Raw genomic sequence first — 15634 nt, 5'->3', positions numbered from 1 at the left:
AATAGTGGTTGTTGAGCAACGTATTTTTGACTGTAAATGCCTTACATAATAATTATTTTTTCCTCAGTTTAGATCCTAAGGTTGTGTAGCATTGCTTTCAGATGAGGTGACTCAGGTTCAAATCCCGCGATGGCTGGTCGATACGAATTCTGCCGAGCATTTGAAAAATCGCCGTAAGCGACAAGAAATTCCAAATAGCGATATTTATATTTTGGCTATTTTTTTAATGATAACCTATACATTACAACAGGGGCCTCCCTGGCCGAGCGGTATCGCCGGTCCAAACGCTCTGTTAAGCGTGGAGGTAGCGGGTTCGATTCCCGCCGTAACCCTGGATGTATTCTTTGTGATGTCTTTCTCTGAATTGTTCTATCTGTATTTTCTACTTGACAATGACTTATAAGCCTATATTGAGCACACAAGTCAGCAAATGTATGTAATTTTTTTTTTTTTTTTTTTTTTTTTAAACAAACAAATATAATTTTATTGAGAACAAAAACACATAAATACAAAGAATATATATTCGTCGTCAAGAGGAAAATCCTGTCCAGGCGACAAAGAAAAGTAATACAATAAATTTAAAATAGAAATTTAAAAAAAAAAAAAAAAAAAAGGGGGGGTATTACAATCATAAATTATTTTGCTCATCATAAGACGTCATATATTGTTGAACACTGTAATAATAGAAAACAAAAAAAAATAAATAAATAAATTAAAAAAAAGTAACAAAGGTAACATAAGAAATTCATTTAAAATTTAATAAAATAAAAATACATTACAATTTTGTTTTGATTTGTTTTATGTCCTTTGGTTTAGTTGAAAGGAAAGACACAATTAAGACAAATTCATGAAGAAGAAAGACAAATTCATGAAGATCAAGTGGGAATTAATAAATGCCGAGCTTTAGCGAATTTTGCAGTAGATCGGCCAGACATCAGCAAACAAATCGATGAATTAGTTCGTGAATGTCCCTCAAGTATACAGGAAGCTGAAAACTATTCTGAATCATTGAAACCAACTAGTTTTTCTCAGAGACCATGAGAAATTGTATCAATGGATTTATTCAAACTTCACGCAGAATGGTATTTATTAGTGATAGATTTTTACTCGCGTTATTCAGAAGTGGCAAAACTGAATAGGTTAACGCCAAAAGAAGTAATTTTACATTGCAAATCGATTTTCGCCAGACATGGAATTCCGGATATTGTAGGATCAGATAATGGACCACAATTTGAAGTTACTAGGACAGCTAAATTTCGCAAAAGTGTATGGCTTTAAGCTCGTTACTTCAAGTCCCAGGTATCCTCACAGCAACGGTAAAGAATAGATAGTCATAAACCCAAAAATGGGTCGACTGTTCTACACCGGTTATAAATCAAAACTATTCGTTTGGCATCATGGGCTTCTTAATCGAAGCATTTATATGTATTAGTAGAGTAATAATTATATTTAATACGATCTTCAAACACTCAATTGCAACGGATATGTTTTTAGTTGTTGTAGTCTGTTGCATTAACACCATGCTAGCTTATGCAATTTAATTTTAATCCCATAAAATTCACTAAACTCAGTTTTTGATTTGATGAACTATATTTCTGGTGCACGATTTTTTTCACCAACAAATCAGCTCTTTATTAATTCTAATTCTAATTATTCTTTTAGCACCGGCAAACAACGTTACGTTTGTCACACGAGAACGTTTTCTAAAATTTTTTTTACATACATTTCCTCTTTTTAATCTTCATTGTTTTCTGCGGCGAACATGTTTTGATAATTTTATTGCTATCCTCCTCACATAGTGATTCGTTAAATTTCGATAGCGTTATCTGCAAACCTTTGACAAGGATTCTAAAATTATATGTTAAGAGCCTCTCGCGGTACACTCTGTTTGCTTTTAGTAATTTTCCTGCAATTAATATTTTAAAGTTGTATAGAGCACAATCTAAAATAAGATATCAGCTTAATAACTTTTATTTAATGATCGGATTTTCGCGAACTTAGTACCAAGATTTATGATTTAAAAGGGCGACTTCAAAATAAGCTAATTAATTAGTAGGAACTATCAAAATAAAAAAAATTATAAATAATTATTTTTAAGAAAAAAAAATATTATTTTGCGCATAAATTTTTTTATTAGTTTAAAAAAATCCTGAGCTGTAGTAAATTATGCGAAATTGAAGAGAGCCAAAATTTTTACCGCTCTCCCGCAATATTGGGACCATATTTTTCAGATTGTGACTACCCCCCTATTTTGATAGAATCTGTTGAAAATCCAATTCGATCTAGTCCCGCAGTGGACTGATCGTTAAGACACAGTTCCCAGCAGATCACCGAAGTCAAGCATCACTGGCTACGGTCAGTGTGCGGGTGGGTGACCACTTGGATCAGTCTGCGTAGGGACCGAGGGTGTGCGGTATTGGTCCTCGTTAAACTGTGCTACCGTAAAGTGCTCGACTTCGCGCGCAGGTCGTCGGGCTACAGAAGCGGGGGTGCCATCCCTTCCGCAGAGGATCAAAATTGTGATGGCATGTCTTCGGATCATCCTCCGGGATGTTTCCCAGACCGTCGCCAATAGCCCATTGTGCAGCTCTAGTGCGACGTAAAGTAACAACAACAACTACAACCAATTCCATCTAGAAAAAAAAGGTATCTTTATATAGAGAAAATACGTGTTGGCCGCAACAGCCTGGTCGGTAGGGTGCTGGGCCCATGTCCGAGAGTTCGTGGGTTCGAACCCCGCTGGCCCCTTGTAGTTGGTGACTGATGCACGTTAAAATTCTGTTGAGCAGCAAAGTCGTCCATGTTCCCATAACAAATCAATACCTTTGGGGGTACTGGATTGGAGATCGATCGTTCTTTAATTCAGGTCAAAATTACGATCTGTGGATGATTGTTGTTGTTAATTTACGTCGCACTAGAGCTGCACAATGGGCTATTGGCGACGGTCTGGGAAACACCCCGGAGGATGATCCGAAGACATGCCATCACAATTTTGATCCTCTGCGCTTCGGTAGCCCGATGACCTGCACGCGAAGTCTAGCACTTTACGGTAGCACAGTTTAGCGAGGACCAATACCGCACACCCTCGGTCCCTACGCAGACTGATCCAAGTCGTCACCCACCCGCACACTGACCGCAGCCAGTGATGCTTGACTTCGGTGATCTGCTGGGAACCGTGTCGATCTGTGGATGAATGAATGAAAGTATGGATGGGTCCTCCTTATAAACAGGTGTGACGTATGATGTGGCAGAAGTCGAATTCTTGGCCATAGAGGGCGCCACTGAAAAGTAAGAATCGCACACTCTGCCTTAAATTTACTCGGTGTCACCAAGCAGGCTTGCCCGTGTGGCAAGTGGCATTAGAACCAACCAACCAAATACGTTTTTGTATCTGATAACAAAACATAAAACTAATACTCATTTAACATAACTCGTTTGCTCTATTTAATTAGCATATATGAAGTTAAGCCCCATAGTACGTGAAAATCCAATCATTAGAACAAAAAATTTTCAAAGTTATGTCTCTTTTATTTTTTGCACGGCTCTTGTAGAATTGCCTTCCACTTAAGAAACTACTTAAATATTTTGATTTGCACGCATTACTAAGGTATTGAATGAAATTTTGAAATTTTGCTGCGGAATGCAATTTTCAGTCCATTTTGGAAATCAGTTGGAATTCAAGATGATTAATCTGAGATGAACAGAAATAATTAAAACATTTAAAATGTCTCGTACATTTATTAATATATACATTGAGATTGGAAAGATGCTTAGAATATCTAGTAGTGAAATGCTTTACCTGGCATGTTTGCAATTACTTCCTAGATTGAGAAATACTTGATTTGCAATTCGAATATTGAATTTGGTTCTAGAAGTATGAAAATAGATGTTATGAATAAATTAATTTTGTTCGAAACCCAAATCTAAAAATTTGATCCACCAATTCCAATTGGTGAGTGCTATGCTATTGTTTGCGGTTACACAAAGAAAAATGCAGTATATGCTTCCGTCAGAATTTCTATCACGACTTTTCAAAAGGATCAAAATGATAATGGAAATGTATAGAATGCTCACAGATAATTTATTTCTCCTGACAATGAGAAAAAAAAACTGTGTTGGTTTGTATAAGATGACTTATTAATCATGATCAAATAAAAAATAGGAAAGTAGGATGTTAGATCGTTGAGAATTTTATTAGATTACCTAATTTAGATTTTCAAAATTTTTTTTTGCATATTAAATATTATAAGCCTTTAAACTTGGGACATAAACCTTTAAACTCGGCCTTTAAACTGGGAATATAATAAAAAGTGTTGTAACTCATCAGCAACCAACAATGGCTGACAGTTTTTGCTGTTCGCCACGTAGCTACAACGAAACCCAACACTTTTTTTTTGTTCAAAGGTATATATTATTGTTGTTTGCTGATGAATTACCATAGTTTTTACTACAATTTTATTATTTATATCTTTTTTATAATGTATAATATATATCAGGAGTGTTAGAGTTTTTTTTAAAGGTTTAGTACTGAAAGTTTTTCTGCACGAATTTCAAAAATCCTTAATAATTTTTAAAATAGAATAAAAACATTTTGAAAAAAAAATTAAACATTTTGAGTTAATTCACTTGTAACTACTTTACTTTCAAATTAATTTTGAGTAGTTGCTTAAATATTATTATTTATTAAAATTTCAATTGGAATAATTTCTTAGTCAGACCAAATTCTTTGGATGTAATAAGTTAAGTTGGATTAATACTTTTGAAAGTGTTTCACTAGTTTTTAGTGTAAATAAACATAAAAGTAGATAAAAATCATTTTAAATAAACTAGTTTATTTCTTTAAAAAAACTTAAGAAAAATTCTTTTAGATTTCCTTAATAAAAACTACGGAATTTTGTGCCAAAACGCTTAAGGATTTTTAAAGTTATTTTTTTTAAAAATCTTTGTGCTGAAAATTCTCTCACATGAATTTCAAAAATCTTCATGGATTTTAAAAATAGCTAACATAAACATTTTGTAAGATGGTTAATGTAAACATTTTGAAAACTAGTCAAAGTAAGCAATTTGAGTTAATTCACTTCAAATTATTAGATTCTTGTGTTAGTCGCTTAAAAATGTTATTAATCATTAAAATATAAATTGGAATAGCATCGCACTGCAATGTAATTGTATTAGTTAATAACTGTAATTTGGTTTAAAACTTTTAAAAGAGAACTAGTTTTGAATTTAAATAAACGTAAAAATAAATAAAATTCATTTTGTATAAACTAAATAACGAGAACACTTCAAATTTTTTAAACAACATAAAATTTCCATCACAAAGATTTGAATCCATCTTCCAAAAACAGTAAATAATAAAAAAATTTTATAAGTTAATAGTTTTGAATGTAAATGAACATGTTTATTTAAAGGAATAAATCTGGGACTGATCCCTTAGTTCACCATTCTTAAAATTTCTTTTTTACATCCAATTGTTAGCTTTATAAAAATCATTTTAATCTGAATAAAGGGAACAATCAAAATTTTTGAAACAACTTGAAATTTGATTTCATCTTCTAAAAATAGTACAGTCCGCAAAAAAAAAAAGATATCACCCTGAATAACTTTCGTTCTAATGATCCGATTTTCACGAACTAAGTGTCAATCTTAATGGTTCCTGGGGGTGACCTCAAATATGCTAATTAATTAGTGCTAACTATTAATTAAGTTACGAAATCAGACACAAAAACGTACTTTCTCTGAATAAACATATATTTTTTTTTACATATTTGGAATCTAGACACTTGAATTAGGGGGGGTAGACAAAATTTTAAAACAATTGGGTCGTAAATTGGGTTGCAATAAAGGTTTATATATTTGGCGATAGTCCAGAAAACCGCCAAAAAAAGTCGCCTGCGCAAATAAATATTTTAAGATAACCCTTGACTGATTCAAAAGAGAAACACTTAATTTTACTAGGTTGCTAGGCAACCAATTTCTGACTGTAAAAAAATTGAAATAATGTTTTGTGATTGCTCTGAGAGGTTTAATTAATAGTTAATAGAAAACACCTCGAAGTTTCTAGGCAATAGACAATTTTTAAGTTCATTTATGTCCAAAAAGCAAAAAAAATAAATAAATAAATAAAATAAAAAATTATTTTAATCTCTTTTGAAAAGAAAATTTGAATCGATTTATAAGTTTTCAGAATTTAAATACATGAACTTTTTATCTGATATTATTTAGATTATGCTATTTTTGTTTTGTTTATTCGAGGATTTCATACTAAAATCAAATTAACATAACTTATAATAGCTATATACAAAATTTTAGGGATGATGATTTTTACAGCTTTAATCGAGTCTTCTAGGCATGAAAGTTTGAAGGAAAAAAAAGTGCATGAAAAATAAAATGTAGATTGTATAGTAATTCTAATGCACATTCACAAGGTTTTCTGTAATTTACGATTTCTTTTTTCTATAACTCAATGAATTGCTGAATGTTTAGTGGCATTTTAAAAACATTGAAATATGTTATGTTTAAGAATAAGATATAGAAATAATATGTTGCATATTGTATGATTCATTGTTTAAAAAATTGCTTCATTTTGCTAGATATTTACGTTACATGGTTTTCTTTGGATAAAGATGATTAGCAAATAGCATCCACATGTTTCGATACATTCTGAAACTTACGTTCGCAAATTCACCATAAAATGTCGCACAGCATATTCTTCAATTACGATAAGCTACATTTACCACCAAATACTGCTACTATGATTATTTTTGTTATATATATATCAGATATATATATATATATATATATATATATATATATATATATATATATATATATATATATATATATATATATAACGTCGTTGCCGAGTGGAAGGATTAAAACAGGTCATAGGTCGGGAAGGAGGGTACAAAATTTATTTATTAATTATTAGACAAGAGCAGTCATGAGAATGAGTGAAAGTGCACATGAAAAGTTGCGCTGCGCTCCTTGGTTATATGTTAGGGAAAATCTTGCAAAGTAAAATCCGTAATATGTCTTAATTTAGGGAAAGAGGGAACTCTTAGTAGTTGCTATTGGTTTATGAAATAGATCGAACGTTTCCCACACAAGAGCAAAGGGAAAAATGTCCTGCTCTTAATTAAATGCATACTTGAGCCAAAAATAGATTTAAGAACAGCTTGTGGTTTTTAAAAGTGTGAGAAAGTATTTCGTTTAGAATAATTAATTAGGATGAAGTTTTATAGCAAAGAAACTAACATAAAAAGATTAATTGAAGCTTTTTATGTTACATATATATATATATATATATATATATATATATATATATATATATATATATATATATATATATATATATATATATATATATATATATATATATATATATATATATATATATATATATATATATATATATATATATATCTGATATGATACTCTCTTTTTAAACAGAGCTCGTAAGGCCCTTAAGATACTGAAATGGGGGCACGAAAACTTAAAAGATTTTTTTTTCCTAATGCCCGCCTGTGTTAACATCAGTCAATTCAGGCATCTACAGGGCGACAGATATCTGTGTGGCCTAAGGATTCCTAACGAGCATCAAACATTCTCAAAATTAAGTGTTCATTCACTGGAAAATTTAGTGTTTATTCAATTTAAGAACTGTTCCTTCACTTGGTTATCTTACTACTTATTATTTAAACCACCAAAAGCTTAAAACAATATTATGTAAGTTATCTAAATTTTTTTTATATAATTTGCATTTAATAACAAATATGTCGACATGCATTTAATAACAAATACGTCATTTAGCTAAAATTACAAATTTTGAAATTTTTATGATTTTTTTTTAAAGACAAGCTAAGCTTAAGTATTCCTTCACTGGTTAGTTTACCCTATAAGATTTTGAGAAATTTGCGATGTTGTGAGAGATGCTTAAAAATGTTGACTGCGTATTTTTATTAATATTTATAAAATATATATTCAAAAAATTGATGAATATTTTATTCCAAATTTATTCATTCGTATGTATATTATTGAAATTTTATCAGTTATTGAGAAAATAAAAATAAAAAAAAAATCACATTAAAGAAGCACAATCTGTTGTATAATCATATTCTATCAGAAGCATGCTTTTATAAAACTCCACATTCTCTGAATAAAATGTATTTTATTCAATAAAATGTTTTATTCAAATTTCTTTACTAAATTGCAAATAGAATTTTAGACGACTAAAGAAGAAACATCGTATTTTATAGCTTAAAAAAATAAAAATGAAAAGATAAGCAAACGATTATTAGCGAAAAAAATATGAATGAAATTTTATGCTAAGCGCGCGAAGTCAAGTTCCTCGCAAGTTTATCACATTTTAATATTAATCGCTCCATTTAATCATTTCTTCATTGTCGCCAAATTATTTTTTTAAAAATAATTAATTTTAATTTTTCTCAGCTTCTAATAAATAAAAACAGTTGAAACTTTAGATTTTTCAATTGAAAAATATGTAGATTAATATGGTATAAAAAAATTCATACCTTATAATTCAAAAATTTTTCATCCTTAATTTAATTAAATAATAAAAAATAATTAACAATTATTAAAAATTATTTTTTTCGTGAAATTATCTTTGGGTAAATGAGTTTTATGACTGGGTGAAATTTTCTTCGAATTGCTTTTATTAGTTTTTAAAATATGACTAAAAACGTAAAAAGTGAAATTAACATTAAGGGGTACGAACTTTGAATCGCTCTCCTGACCAAACTATGGGGACCATATTTCCCAGATTGCGGCTACTCCCTATATTTTGAAGGTTAAGAATCCAAATATGTAAGAAAAAATATATGTTTATTCAGAGAAAGTACGTTTTTGTGTCTGATTTCGTAACTTAATTAATAGTTAGCACTAATTAATTAGCATATTTGAGGTCACCCCCAGGAACCATTAAGATTAACACTTAGTTCGTGAAAATCCGATCATTAGAACGAAAATTATTCAGGGTGATATCTTTTTTTTTTGCCGACTGTACAGTCGGCAAAAAAAAAAGATATCACCCTGAATAATTTTCGTTTTCAACTGTTTCGTTTTCAAAGTTTCAACTGTTTTTATTTATTAGAAGCTGAGAAAAAATTTAAATGAATTATTTTTAAAAAAATAATTTGGCGACAATGAAGAAATGATTAAATGGAGCGATTAATATTAAAATGTGATAAACTTGCGAGGAACTTGACTTCGCGCGCTTAGCATAAAATTTCATTCATATTTTTTTCGCTAATAATCGTTTGCTTATCTTTTCATTTTTATTTTTTTAAGCTATAAAATACGATGTTTCTTCTTTAGTCGTCTAAAATTCTATTTGCAATTTAGTAAAGAAATTTGAATAAAACATTTTATTGAATAAAATACATTTTATTCAGAGAATGTGGAGTTTTATAAAAGCATGCTTCTGATAGAATATGATTATACAACAGATTGTGCTTCTTTAATGTGATTATTTTTTATTTTTTTTTCTCAATAACTGATAAAATCTCAATAATATACATACGAATGAATAAATTTGGAATAAAATATTCATCAATTTCTTGAATATATATTTTATAAATATTAATAAAAATACGCAGTCAACATTTTTAAGCATCTCTCACAACATCGCAAATTTCTCAAAATCTTATAGGGTAAACTAACCAGTGAAGGAATACTTATGCTTAGCTTGTCTTTAAAAAAAAATCATAAAAATTTCAAAATTTGTAATTTTAGCTAAATGACGTATTTGTTATTAAATGCATGTCGACATATTTGTTATTAAATGCAAATTATGTAAAAAAAATTTAGATAACTTACATAATATTCTTTTAAGCTTTTGGTGGTTTAAATAATAAGTAGTAAGATAACCAAGTGAAGGAACAGTTCTTAAATTGAATAAACACTAAATTTTCCAGTGAATGAACACTTAATTTTGAGAATGTTTGATGCTCGTTAGGAATCCTTAGGCCACACAGATATCTGTCGCCCTGTAGATGCCTGAATTGACTGATGTTAACACAGGCGGGCATTAGGAAAAAAAAAATCTTTTAAGTTTCCGTGCCCCCATTTCAGTATCTTAAGGGCCTTACGAGCTCTGTTTAAAAAGAGAGTATCATATCAGATATATATATATATATATATATATATATATATATATATATATATATATATATATAACAAAAATAATCATAGTAGCAGTATTTGGTGGTAAATGTAGCTTATCGTAATTGAAGAATATGCTGTGCGACATTTTATGGTGAATTTGCGAACATAAGTTTCAGAATGTATCGAAACATGTGGATGCTATTTGCTAATCACCTTTATCCAAAGAAAACCATGTAACGTAAATATCTAGCAAAATGAAGCAATTTTTTAAACAATGAATCATACAATATGCAACATATTACTTCAATATCTTATTCTTAAACATAACATATTTCAATGTTTTTAAAATGCCACTAAACATTCAGCAATTCATTGAGTTATAGAAAAAAGAAATCGTAAATTACAGAAAACCTTGTGAATGTGCATTAGAATTACTATACAATCTACGTTTTATTTTTCATGCACTTTTTTTTTCTTCAAACTTTCATGCCTAGAAGACTCGATTAAAGCTGTAAAAATCATTATCCCTAAAATTTTGTATATAGCAATTATAAGTTATGTTAATTTGATTTTAGTATGAAATCCTCGAATAAACATAGAAAAAATAGCATAATCTAAATAATATCAGATAAACAGTTCATGTATTTAAATTCTGAAAACTTATAAATCGATTCAAATTTTCTTTTCAAAAGAGATTAAAATAATTTTTTATTTTATTTATTTATTTATTTTTTTTTTGCTTTTTGGACATAAATGAACTTAAAAATTGTCTATTGCCTTGAAACTTCGAGGTGTTTTCTATTAACTATTAATTAAACCTCTCAGAGCAATCACAAAACATTATTTCAATTTTTTTACAGTCAGAAATTGGTTGCCTAGCAACCTAGTAAAATTAAGCGTTTCTCTTTTGAATCAGTCAAGGGTTATCTTAAAATATTTATTTGCGCAGGCGACTTTTTTTGGCGGTTCTCTGGACTATCGCCAAATATATAAACCTTTATTGCAACCCAATTTACGACCCAATTGTTTTAAAATTTTGTCTACCCCCCCTAATTCAAGTGTCTAGATTCCAAATATGTAAAAAAAAATATATGTTTATTCAGAGAAAGTACGTTTTTGTGTCTGATTTCGTAACTTAATTAATAGTTAGCACTAATTAATTAGCATATTTGAGGTCACCCCCAGGAACCATTAAGATTGACACTTAGTTCGTGAAAATCGGATCATTAGAACGAAAGTTATTCAGGGTGATATCTTTTTTTTTTTGCGGACTGTACATATGTATATGATCTCAAACGCTCCGTTACAAACTCCATGGCAGTTTTTTTCTTTTTACTTCATATAATATTTTTCAAGAGTCATTAAAATTAAGAAACATAATATTGGGTTGAATAGACAAGTTACTCCATTCACTTTGATTAATTTGTGAAAGGTTCCCAAGTGCATAATTTTCAATTGAAGCAATTTTGGGATTGTAAAGTTTAAATGAAAATCAGGCAATTTTAAAAAAAAACCCACAGAAATTCCGCGGATAAGTGGAAAAATTAACCTTTCACATAAAAATGCAGCAATTTTTAATAATGAAATCTGTTAAATAATTTGAAAATAATATTGCATATTTCAAATAATCAAATCTGTTTATTAAAAATTTACGAAAAATTGAAAATTATGCAGCAACAGCTCTACTGTAGCTATTTTTTAATACTTGGGTAGACGAATTATAGAAGTGTCAAAATTTACTTTCAACTATTATAACGAAACAGCCTGAATCTTTGCAACAGTTTTATAAGTCCAACCTAATCCTCAGCCAAACTAAACTGTTTATGAACAGATTCGAGCAATTTACGAACTAAATCGAACATAAATTTTTTAGTATTTCCAGCTTATCAAAACCTTTATAAATTCTTAATATTCTCTCTGAATAAAATCACGATAATAAAATCACTTGAAAGTTAAAATTAGATTAATATGTTCTAATAATTCTTCGATGGATACTTATATATTTTGAAATGTTCCTTTACATTTCCTTTATAAAATTTGCATATTTCCTTTACGCTTGCTTTTATGAAATTTGCTGATTTCCTCCCATTTCCGTTGAAAACGCTTAATATTCTTAGAAATCTCTTCTAAGAATAAGTCTTTCGCTCAATTTTTAAAATCTCAAAAAAGGAGTATTTTCTACCTAAAAGACTGTACGAATTTAGTTTTAAAAAAATCTATGGCAAATAGATTTTTCTGACTAAAACCTTTACGAAACCTTAATAAAAACTTCACATATTGCTGTAGGGTGATACCAAATATTTTTTCTTTCAAAATTCCTTAAAATTCTAAGTCAAGGAAATACTGACTATGATTCTTACAAAAACCTTTTCAAATCGATAAACGATTAATTTTAATATATAATTCAAGTAACTTTCCTAGCTTTTGAAGCTAAACTAGTTTTTTTAAATTGAAAACCAGTAAGGCTATAAAATTCGTCATTCTTCATAAAATTTCTTTTGTATTTCATTCTTGCCTTCTTTGCCGTTCTTTTCATCTTTTTTAAAGCCTATACAAAACGTTAAAGACATGGAAATGACAAGCAAATTGTTTATTTAAAAAGGACTAAAACAGATAACGTAATTTAAGATATCAACATTAAAACAAAATGAATTTTATTACTTACTAGCAGCTTCTGCCTATGGTTCACTTATAATATGAGTATATGTGTTTTAATCCCTAAAGTTAACAACAAAAAAAGAAAAAAGACGGAAAAAAATAAGTATTAAACACAAAAGCATAAAAAAAGTTTTACAGTTGGAAATAGATATTCAATAGTCTACTAAAATTAGCTTCTGAGAAAACTTTAATAAGTAAAAATTTAGAAACGAAAAAATAAATGAAACATTTCAAAAGTTTTCTAAAATTGTAATTTTAAACAATTAAAAATAGATAATTCCAACAACTCTGTAAAAATTATCCCAACCAACTTTTTTAGAGGCTAATACAAGCAATGAATTAGTTCATCGCCACAAGATAGATAATTTTAGATCAAGATAGATCTACATTATCCACGTTATTCATATATTTTATGACCAAGATAGATCTTTATTTTAAAATAAACTTATTTGTTTAAACCTACTTACGGTTTTAGAGTTATTATATTTTGGTGTAAAGTACATTAATATGCTATTAAAAATTACTATTAATGAGGGTCGTTAAATAATTTAAAATTTGGAGATCAGCTTTATGCACAATGTGATGCTTGCACAAAATGTTTTTAATATATCATTCTGTTTGGTGAGCGACAATATTAAATTACGGATGTGAACTCATCATATTTGTTACAACAATGCAGCTTTGAAAGCTATTTTTAGAAAATGATTACTATGCAAATTCTATCTGTTCACTGATTGATCATTATAACAGCGGTTCCCAATTTTGTTTCAGCTACGGAAACCTAAATAACCAACCTTTTTTCGTAAAACAAAGTTTAAATAAAGTTTATTAAGGTATCGTAAACACAACCTACATATATATAAAAGATTATTTTAAAGATATTAGAGATTATTAGAGGTTATTAGACATTATTAAATATTAGAGGAAAGATTTTTCATCGTTTTATTATTAATAATATTAAATTAGGTTTTATGTCCGATAGTTAGATTTGCAGTCTTTGTGTTACATCCCCTCTAGTTTGTTTTTGTTATATATACATTGGCAATGATCAAAATAAGCATAATTATGCTTTACTTCCAGGTGACAACTTAAAAAAACTGTTATAAATGTTGAAAATGGTTATTAAGCAGATACATTTATTTATTTATTAAAGAATTTAATTATTTTATTTTTATTTGGAAAGCGCGATAGGAAATATTAATGTAATATTTTATTAATGCTAATTTTCTTTATCGCTTGTTCAATATATTGTTATTAGAAATATAATTTCCTTAAAAAAATGCCATTAAATAAATAATGAGTTATAGTTTGGATCTAAATATAATCGGTGGTTTCAAATCTCATCACTGGTTTCAAAAAGTGCTAACCCGCGGAACCCCTTCAACTCTTACACGGATCTCTAGGGTTCCGCTGAACATCATTTGAGAACTGCTGCATTATCGAATCATAAAGGAAAATAAAATCCTACCAGATATTTCATATTATGTACGTATCAACTATGACAAAACCGGGTTAGCGTGGTTGGTAGGGCGTTGGGCCCTGTTCTGTGTTGGGCCCATGGTCTAGATAAGTTCAATCCCCACCGACCGAAGACTCCCGTGTAGTAAATAGTAACTGGTGCTAATTAAATCTGTCGAGTTCCCATAACAAATCCCACATCTGAGGGTACTGAATTGGAGATTGATTATTCTCTGGTTTAGGTCAAAATTTTGATATTTGTGGATGAATGAATGGGTAACGGGTTGTGACGTGTGTGTGGCTGAACTTGTATTTTTTGAAGTCTTCGATCATAGATGTCGCGACTGAAGAACAAGAACCATTCTGCGTTAGATACGTTTGATTTCACCAAGCAGGCTTGCAGGAATGGCAAGTTGCATTAGAAGCAACAACAGCAAATTTGAGAGAAAATAAATATTTAATTTAAAGAAATGAATATTATATGTGGGGGCAATAAGTAGGTAGGAAGAATTCTCTACAGTAGATATATTTTAAGTAATAATTTTAAAAACAGTTTTATGCTAGAAAGCAACAACAATTATTATAAAGCAATCAGTTGGTGAGCGGCAGAAAACAGGGGATTTAGTATATACAGTGTATATACAGATAAAAAAAATCTTGGAATAGCTTTGTATCTAAATATATATATTTTTTAATTTTAAAAATTCAGATTTTATTAAATTTTAATCTTATGTTCCATCTTTCAAATACAAATTTAGCACTTTTCACGTATGGTAGAATATTCCAGAATATTTGCTAATTCTGGATAAGACTTTCCCCTTACGATATTGTTTTCAGAACCATTTTTCTTATTCACATTCCAATCAAAGCTATCATGAACGAACAAATTTTCCTCTTATTTTTGCTGCTTTACTTTTTATTAGATTTACATTTTCACAATTACTGCTCCAAAATTAACTAATACATGTTTGTTTTTCCTTCAAAAAATGTTAACGGACATAATCTATTTTTTTTTCTTTATTTCAATTTGTATTTATTCTTACCTCTTAAAAGTTTCTGCGAGTTTACATTCATTTTTATACATAAAAGCTTCTCTTATGTAGTTATTTGTTATTTAATGAGACTATAAATTAAGAAAAATACTTTCTAATATTTAAAGATATTTTATTATACGTATAAATGCTGGAAATGCATTTTTTTTATCAAGAATGGAAGATACTATCTCTTCAAGATACTAAGATATATTTGTTATGCTTTACTTATCTAGTTTTCTTTTAAAAAGTTATGTGTACTAAATACACTTTTCAAATGATACGTAATTAAAAAGACCTTTTCTAAAAAATTTCTTGGAATAATTTCAATTTTTAAAACGTTAGGTAAATAAATAAGTTTC

The sequence above is a fragment of the Parasteatoda tepidariorum genome, chromosome 7 (genome assembly GCF_982258835.1).
Source record: "Parasteatoda tepidariorum strain Cologne lab strain chromosome 7, Ptep-v5.0, whole genome shotgun sequence".
NCBI classification, from domain to species: Eukaryota; Metazoa; Arthropoda; class Arachnida; order Araneae; family Theridiidae; genus Parasteatoda; species Parasteatoda tepidariorum.
Note: the sequence above shows the minus strand (reverse complement) of the source record.